Raw genomic sequence first — 10,008 nt, 5'->3', positions numbered from 1 at the left:
AGGAGCACTGGTGGAGAGCCAGCTGAATAAGAATGTCTGTGGTGTGTCAGCCATGGTGATGTGCCTGAGATGCAGTGGGAGTCTTAAGGCAGCTGTGTTCATTTGTCCCATTCCGTTCAAGCTGGTTCCTCTTCTCGATCCCTGTGACAGCAAGATAGAAAAACTTGTGTGTGAGTGTGTGCGCGCACGCACATGTGTGGGTGCGTGTGGGCGCTCAGACTGGATTAATGAATGAATGGGCAGAAAGAGAGAGGGGGGGAGAGAAGGAGAGAGAAAGAGGGAGAGAGGGAGAGAGAATATGAATATATGTGGTTGTCCTTACTGGACTTTTAGTAAAGAACATTTAATGAAATATTTTGATTTTTTAATTAAGAGATGAGACATGGGGATAATTATGCTATATTTAAAGATGGTAGATAGGCTACTAAAATTGTTTTTACATGTTGGGATGAAGGAGAAAGGGTTTTTTTCCTCTTTCTCCTGTCCTTTTCTTCCCCCCTGCAATTTTTTTCTTTTCTATTTTTCTATTTGTAGTTTTTATAGTTTGCATTTATTTCATAAATACGAGGAAGTCTCAAATAGACACCGAGTATTTTATTTTAAAGTAACCTTTGACCCAGCATCTTTTTTTTGGAGTTCAAAATGCTTTTGTTGCATGCAGAAATAAAAATTTGTTTTCTTTGTAGCAGTTCATTGATTTCATAAATGAAATACACTATAGTTTTTTTACATACATAGCATAAAGGTAAAAAACGATATATGCAGTGTTATCTTCATTTTAGATGTCAAAAGGTTTTTGTAGCTCCCAGTGTTTTCTTTTATGGGAAACGGGTCCAAATGGTTCTTTTGAGTGCTTAGGGTTGCTGACCCTTGGTATAGATCGACACCCCTACGTATACATAACAAATAAATATTAAACACTGTCCATCTTGACTATATAACAGAAGGAGGAAGCTTGAGAGTTCACAAGGTTAATGCTGTATAGAATGAAACTATGGCTGAAACTGGATGTTCTGCTACGGATACCACAAAGCCTCCTCCCAGAAGGTAACAAGGAAAACAGTTCATGAAGAGGATGTGTAGTATAGCTTAAACATCTATAGCCTCTGAAAATACTCATTCATATGACCATCTAGAATATTGTAATAATTCGGCTGTTCTGGAAGGCTTTTATGATTTGATTTTCTATAGGTAATAAAACGAAAGAATTAAACAGATTGTGTTGTCAATAAAAAAAGTGAATACTATCCTTATATAATTTTGAAATAAAAAATACAAAGTGCTTACACAGATCACAGGTTTTGATGTAGAATATTACTATGTAAAGTTTAAAGTCTCAAATTTTATCTTAGGTTTCCATTAATTGGGGGAAGGTTTCAGAGGGGGGGTGGGAAGAGAGAGAGAGAATATATTATATTATACCATACCATATTATATTATAGTTATATTACAGATCATTTTAAAATGTTCAATCACATAACACCAAATGGATAAAGAGATTACCATTGTTACCATTATTTCTCCTTCATTTTTACTTATGACAGCTTATGGTCTGGTGTCCCATTTGAGCTTGGATGTGAGGGTTAATTTGATTTTGGTTTTACCTTTTGACTTCAAAACACAGAAAGCCAGAATGCAAAATGACCAAAAAAAAATGGCATATAGTACTTTTGAGTGTCATTTTATCACCTTCCACAGGTACTGTACATGGGCTTCTATTATGAATACAAAAGAGGTGAAGAAGACTATTTAAAGTTTTTTTTTAAGTGACATTTTGTCCAAAAGATGTCTTCGATGCTGGTCAAAGTGGTAGATAGCTATCTGTGGTTTGCAGTGTAATCAGGCAACAAACAGATACTATAGTATGGTTATTGTCACGTGTTTATTTTTGGCTCGATGCATTATATGAATATACACTCTGTAGTTCAAGCTGTGTTATTCAAATTGTAATAAGAACTACTAATTTATTTTTGTGTCATTGCACCAACCTCTGAAAATGAAACAGTGAATCTCAGTTTGTCTATATATTCAAATACAATAGCAAACCAAAGTCCAACTCTTTCAAACCTTATTTGCTCATTACCAGTCCTTGTCTCATTTCTTTATTATTTTAGGTTTTGTGACAGGATGATCCTCTTCCTCCTCATTATTATTTAGCATTATTAGTTTGTTTCCTGGGAGACCAGAATTGTTCAATATACATGGCAGAAATGTTTAACAACACATATGCCATAAGCTCAAACTTACAAATGAGCTCAATAATACCTAAATCAAGGGATATTCTATTATTAATAGAATTTAGAATTTTAAGCTTGATAAATTAAAATAATGGTAAAATTTATATTTGATAAATCAGGAAATCAATGGAGTCATATGACAACACTGACTAATAGTTATTATATGATTTTGAGGAATGTGCAGCACTTACCTTAATGAAACATGTTCCATTTTATTGGGTGATACATTTTTATTGTCATTTTACTATTTTTATTTTACTTTTCTTTAGGCTAAGAATGAAAAGACTTACTCTTTGTGGTCACAAGCCTGTTTCCTCTTATTCTGCTTTTCCCCATTCTCCTTTGCAGAAGAGTATTTCTTTTACCATTACAGGCAATACAGTTGTGGTTGTCATCTTCATTCAAGGTGCCTGAAAAATGAAGAGGGATGATGCATGCATTTAATATACTGGAATTATTTATTATGCACATAAACTTCTGTGGGGTTCTTTAAATTTTTTTTGGGGGGGGCAATAATGTTATAAACATCTGGCCTAAATACTGTTTAGGTCCACCTAAGTATGCAATGAATTACATTGGGATGGTCTTAATGAAGCAACTCATACAACACCAATTGAATAATGTTCCTAAAAGCTTCATTAAAAATTAAAATGGAAAGGATCAGGATAATGGCTCAGCTAAGTACCTTCTGTGAATATTTTAATATTTCATCTGAAATCAAACAAGGTTAATGGTACTTGCCAACTTTGCCTATGGTTTTTAGCTGTCATGAAGACTGATTTATATGCTCATCAAGGCTTGGCATAGGCCAGAGATATGAATATGAATGGATCTAAAACAATTAGTTTGTCACCATATGCATATTTAGTCTCTTTTATTATAATATCTGTCTCATTCCAGAAGGTTTGAAAACACCTATTTAATCACATGAGATGAATCTCTTGAATTGCTGCTGTATTCCAATTACTGCTTAATTCATTATCTTTTTCTAAGTGGATAATTGGTAATTTTGAGAGACACAGATCTAAGAGATCTGCCCTTTAAAATTCATCCCATTCCTTGCCATGGTTCATTTTCATTAGTACACTATAATAGAACAAGTACTATTGGTGTTTTATACAATGAGATATCCTTGTAAAATGTGTATCTCATTTACTACTAAAAATTGTGACTTTGAACTCATCATTTGAATAGATTTCTCAAAATAATAGGATCATTTGATTCTGGATTAACAGTTGTCTTCTTATATTTTATAATATAGTAATATACATAATTCTTATTTTTACAATATATGTTTATGAAGCAATAGAGCTGCTTCGTAAACTATATTATCCATAAAAAGCAATTTCCAAATATGAATGATAACAAGGCTTAGAATTGGTTAAAAATAAAATAATATAGGAACAATAAAAGAATATATGTAGCTCAGAACAAAACGATTCTTGGTGTGCTCTAAGCTTGGTGGTTTCCTTGTAGATACAATCTGGAAATGAAACAGCTGCAGGAAAGCATCAAGGCCCGAAACTAGTAAAATCCCAATAATACAAATACAATAAATGTAGTATGTTGAGGAACACACACACACACACACACACACACACACACACACACACAATCAGATCATCATTCATGTAAGTTCATACATTGCCCTGCCTTTACCAGTTGCTGACGATAAAGCCATATTTTAAATACTTTCCTGAAACCAGCAGAATCAGAAACAAATGGATCCATTGTAAAATATGATAGTCTTGTAAATAGGTTTTTATTGTGTATATCTAGAACAAAAATCTCTGTGTTGAATCATCATGGATTATTTTATGCCAGAAATTTGTAACATCAGTTCCCATATCAAGAAATTCCTATGTAGGAACTGTGTAACTTGAAGAATTTTTACATGTAGAATGAATTTTTTCAAGAGACAAACTGTCTGAAGATTGACTAAAAATAATTTGCATAATATCCTTCTGCTACAACTGGAAACACTTTTTTTAAAAAGTCTTTAAAGAAATGGCTGGATAGAAATAGGTGATCTCAGTTCTTTTAAAGGCTTTTCTTGGTCCTACCAGTTGAAATGTTCTGATAACATAATGTTAAAATAAAAGTATTCAATATATTTTTGTATCCATCGTGCCAGCTACCTCTTTGGTAAATTACCTTTTTTTTGGCATTTATTTGCAATGTTTGCAAGCATGGTCCTTCACTTAGCTTTGTTATCATATAGTAGAAAAACAAGTACAGGAAGGTGCTGCATGTCCATAATTTCTAGAAAGATAGACCTTGAAAACATACTGGAACAAATTTCTATCCTTATTATGAATACAGATTCTGAAAGGGTTTCCTGTTTCTGACAACATGTGGTTCATGATTTGAAAAGAAGCCTCATGACACAATATGCACACAAATACTGTAACTTACCATTCTAAAAACATGGTGCAGGGAATTATTTTATTTTGTTACTGTCTTCATTTGTTCTTTAGGTCTGTTGGTAGATTTGCTTTGTGATATGTAATATGATTGAGGAAACCAAAAGCCAACATCCAATAAATATGCTCCTCAGGTTTTAGATGATTGTGCTAGTGGTCTGGTGGGAAATCCAATTATTTTCTGGTGCTGGTACCAACAAGCAGGGAGGATGGCCTTGACACAGAGAGAAATTTGTTGCCAAGGCAACAAACAAATAAATATGACTTAAGCTGATACAAAAATAGAGATTTGTAAAAGATCTCTAAGACAGGCACCTCCTAATTCAGATAAAAGAGGGGAAGTACATTTAGATTTGCAAGATACTGTTACTAAGAAATAATGTTGGGTTCACATGGCATGTTTCTTGATCTGATCTGGTCTACCTTGTAAAGTTGATATATTTCTACAGGGAGTGCAGAATTATTAGGCAAATGAGTATTTTGACCACATCATCCTCTTTATGCATGTTGTCTTACTCCAAGCTGTATAGGCTCGAAAGCCTACTACCAATTAAGCATATTAGGTGATGTGCATCTCTGTAATGAGAAGGGGTGTGGTCTAATGACATCAACACCCTGTATCAGGTGTGCATAATTATTAGGCAACTTCCTTTCCTTTGGCAAAATGGGTCAAAAGAAGGACTTGACAGGCTCAGAAAAGTCAAAAATAGTGAGATATCTTGCAGAGGGATGCAGCACTCTTAAAATTGCAAAGCTTCTGAAGCGTGATCATCGAACAATCAAGCATTTCATTCAAAATAGTCAACAGGGTCGCAAGAAGCGTGTGGAGAAACCAAGGCGCAAAATAACTGCCCATGAACTGAGAAAAGTCAAGCGTGCAGCTGCCAAGATGCCACTTGCCACCAGTTTGGCCATATTTCAGAGCTGCAACATCACTGGAGTGCCCAAAAGCACAAGGTGTGCAATACTCAGAGACATGGCCAAGGTAAGAAAGGCTGAAAGACGACCACCACTGAACAAGACACACAAGCTGAAACGTCAAGACTGGGCCAAGAAATATCTCAAGACTGATTTTTCTAAGGTTTTATGGACTGATGAAATGAGAGTGAGTCTTGATGGGCCAGATGGATGGGCCCGTGGCTGGATTGGTAAAGGGCAGAGAGCTCCAGTCCGACTCAGACGCCAGCAAGGTGGAGGTGGAGTACTGGTTTGGGCTGGTATCATCAAAGATGAGCTTGTGGGGCCTTTTCGGGTTGAGGATGGAGTCAAGCTCAACTCCCAGTCCTACTGCCAGTTTCTGGAAGACACCTTCTTCAAGCAGTGGTACAGGAAGAAGTCTGCATCCTTCAAGAAAAACAAGATTTTCATGCAGGACAATGCTCCATCACACGCGTCCAAGTACTCCACAGCGTGGCTGGCAAGAAAGGGTATAAAAGAAGGAAATCTAATGACATGGCCTCCTTGTTCACCTGATCTGAACCCCATTGAGAACCTGTGGTCCATCATCAAATGTGAGATTTACAAGGAGGGAAAACAGTACACCTCTCTGAACAGTGTCTGGGAGGCTGTGGTTGCTGCTGCACGCAATGTTGATGGTGAACAGATCAAAACACTGACAGAATCCATGGATGGCAGGCTTTTGAGTGTCCTTGCAAAGAAAGGTGGCTATATTGGTCACTGATTTGTTTTTGTTATGTTTTTGAATGTCAGAAATGTATATTTGTGAATGTTGAGATGTTATATTGGTTTCACTGGTAAAAATAAATAATTGAAATGGGTATATATTTGTTTTTTGTTAAGTTGCCTAATAATTATGCACAGTAATAGTCACCTGCACACACAGATATCCCCCTAAAATAGCTATAACTAAAAACAAACTAAAAACTACTTCCAAAAATATTCAGCTTTGATATTAATGAGTTTTTTGGGTTCATTGAGAACATGGTTGTTGTTCAATAATAAAATTAATCCTCAAAAATACAACTTGCCTAATAATTCTGCACTCCCTGTATACTCGGGTTTCTGCTAAGAGCTAGCCAAAAGAACCAGGAGTTTCCTCTTCCACAAGAGAGATGGATTGTTTTTGATGGTCTTGCACAGGTAGAATACTTTCTGCAATAATTTAAGTATAAATTTTAACTTTCTAGTCATTAAAAACAGGTTACAGGAAAAAGGAGAAAGTAATAGACATTCCTCAAAATAAAAACCACATATGATAATTCTTTGTGTAATGGCAATATAAATTACAATATTTAAAAGATTTATCAAACAACTGTAGCTCTTTCATGAGAGGAAAATAGCTATCCAACCTATCCAAACTAAGTGGAGTAACAATTACCTGAATAGAAATGATTTAATTCAAGAAAATTGCAGCTTTTCTTGAATTAAAAGGAACCTGAAAGAAATGGTGAAAGATACTCAATCACTTGAAAGGTTGCCTCCCCATTCCTTCTGCAGGTTTAGCTGTCTCTAATCTGACAGTTGCCTACTTTAAACATCTTTTTTAAACATTCCCATTAATTCAAGAAATTATTTGAATTACTTACAATGATTCCAATGAAAGTCCCCATCTTAAACTTACAATTTTATTGAGAAGAAAAACAGCAGGGAGAATTTTAATTGTTCATGTGTTTAATATATTTTATTTGGTCCTCATTTCTTGTATTTTACAATGTTTACTATTAGGAACACATACCCTGGGAAATGCCTTTAGTCTTTGGATTGCTTTAGTAAACTGGGCTATCCTAGGAATATTTTTATATATATGATAGAATTTACCTAAACATGAAGTACTTGCTGTGACAGCTAAATGCAATCTTCATGTACAGTGATCTTATGATGCAATGGTATATGGCAGACATGTCAAACTTGTGATGTCACATGACATCGTGCAACATATTGGGATGGTTTTGCCATTGCCGGCAATAAATATAGAGTGGTTATTCCTGTCTGGACTATTTCACAAAGCTGATGTATATTTCTTAATTCATGATACTGATATTTCTAATACTCATCTTCATGTCCTGCTGAGAACTTCCATAGACATCTATTTAGCATTTTATTAGATATAAAATGCAACCAAAGAGGGAAGCAGCCTGAGGTTTTGGATTCAAAGATCCCTCAAATCCAGGCACTATGGTCAATGATCAAGGTTGACAGGAATGGTAAGCCACAATATCCAGTGAGTCTTCTTTATCTCTGTGCAAGGAGGACTTTGATGTGATCAAACAAGGTGATGTTAATGATCCAGCAGGAAATTACACTTTATTGCAAAAATGGAGTAAAATCTGTTGATAGGTCATTGCATAGTTTATTAATGTGTGAAAAAATGACCAAATTATGCATGCATATATATTTCTAGTTGGCACATATTAAACTGAAGTCTCAATTTTATATTTTAATAATAGCAATGATGAAACTTTGCTTTTTTAACTCATTGTCTTATTAGACTCTAGAAACACAAATGTCATAACTTCATCAACTTGACCTTAGTGCCGAGTTTATGAACTGGAGTGGGTTAACTGACCAACCCACTCACCTCCACTAGCCATTCTGCAATTTTCTATGTATATCCATTTTCTATGGACTTACAACCATTTGTTTAGTGACCATTTGAAGTTACAATGGCACTGAAAAATGTGATTTATAACCATTTTTCACACTTATGTCTGTTGCAGCATCCCCATGGTCATGTGACCAAAATTCAGATCCTTGGCAACTGATTCATACTTATCTCGGTTGCAGTATCCCAGAATTACGTGATTACTTTTTGCAACCTTTTGACAAGGAAAGTCAATGGGGAAGCCAGATTCACTTAACCATTGTGTTACTAACTTAACAACTGCAGTGATTCACTTAACAACTATGGCAGGAAAGGTGGTAAAATGGGGCAGAACTCACTGTTCAACTGTCTCACATAACAACAAAAATTTTGTGCTCAATTGTGGTAAGCTGAGAACTACCTATATTTATTTTTTCACTCAAATTTGAAGGCTGTTCAAAACTGCAAGTCTTAATTATGGCCCTTAAAAGATGCTTTTTATCTAGACCCTCTGCCTTAATTTCAAAAAAAAAACCTATGCTTGGATATGTAAATAGAGTGAACTGGGGGGAAAGAAAACATGTTACAATTATACTTTGTATCTGTTAACAATTAGAAATAATGCATTATTTTTAAAAATGGAATTTATTTTGTAACCACAGACTAACTGGTCAATTCATTTTCATTTATATCAGTTCTAAAAGAAGCTGGAAATCATTCTTTTTTCTTTTTTTGCTGTTTATTATTCTGTTTCATTCTTGTCCTCTTTTTCTCTCTTTACTCTCTTTCCTTTATTCATTGTCTTGATTATTAGTTCTTTTTTGTTTTAACAATCAAGTTATTTAAAAATAGTAACTTTGTATCTGGAAACTAATGGCTGAGATATCATCATCATAATTTTTTTATTTTATTTATTTATTTTAATTCCATTTATATCCCACCCTTTCTCCGAAGACTCAGAGGCTGTTTGATTTCTTTGAGAAGAAATCAAACAGCCTCTGTTTGATTTCTTCTCAAAGCTGACATGCAAGACAAAAGTGATTTTAAAATGTTGTAATATTGAGTCTGATTCATTTGATGATTATGAGCCTAATGTGCAGGCTCTATTAGCCTCGTACCTCAGGGACTACCTGTATCATAATTATGAGCTGGTCACTGAGTGCCCAGACAGCAATGACATTATCATGGGAATACTGCAATGGCTACAACTTTGAGGACCATTCATAAATATCATCCATTCAGCGTTGTTACAATAGTTGCTGAATTAAGTAAGGACCATTTTTATTTGCATTTATTCATTCCCATAGTATTCTCAATGGTAGCAGAAATCATTAAGGAAATGATTGGTCCATTAGTGGGGGAAAGTGGCAAGAAGGTGACAAGCAACAGGGAGAAAGCAGAACTATTTAACTTGTTTTTTGCATCTGTCTTTACACAAAGGGAAAAAACAGTCCAACCTACCAAAACCAGTGCCATAAAAAACAGAATAGAAACGCAGGTTAAGATAGGCAAGAAAATGGTAAGTGAGCACCTGTCCAGCCTAGACGAGTTCAAATCACCAGGACCAGATGGATTACAACCCAAGGTTCTCAAGGAACTGGCAGACGTGATCTCAGAACCACTGAACTATATTTTTCAAAGATCCTGGAGCACCGGGGAACTACCAGAGGACTGGAAGAGAGCTGATGTAGTTCCCATCTTCAAAAAAGGGGAAAAAATAGATCCAGGAAACTACAGACCTATGAGTCTGACCTCAATACCTGGGAAGATTCTGGAAAAGATAATCAAACAACAAATCAGCGAACAC

At 35.1% G+C, this 10,008-nt stretch overlaps 1 long non-coding RNA gene across 1 annotated transcript; it reads right to left on the bottom strand.

The window, feature by feature from the left end:
• Positions 1 to 243: 243 nt before the first annotated feature.
• On the bottom strand, positions 244 to 9,762 carry LOC308679093. The gene is made up of 4 exons (XR_014028695.1): positions 9,733 to 9,762; positions 4,653 to 4,874; positions 2,528 to 2,647; positions 244 to 1,185 (listed from the first exon to the last, which is right to left on the bottom strand). It is a non-coding gene; the product is annotated as an uncharacterized lncRNA (long non-coding RNA).
• Between the last annotated feature and the right edge of the window lie 246 nt (positions 9,763 to 10,008).

This window comes from Vipera berus, assembly GCF_964194415.1.
Source record: "Vipera berus genome assembly, chromosome: Z".
Classification (NCBI taxonomy): Eukaryota; Metazoa; Chordata; class Lepidosauria; order Squamata; family Viperidae; genus Vipera; species Vipera berus.
Note: the sequence above shows the minus strand (reverse complement) of the source record. Positions and strands in the feature narration are given on the sequence as shown.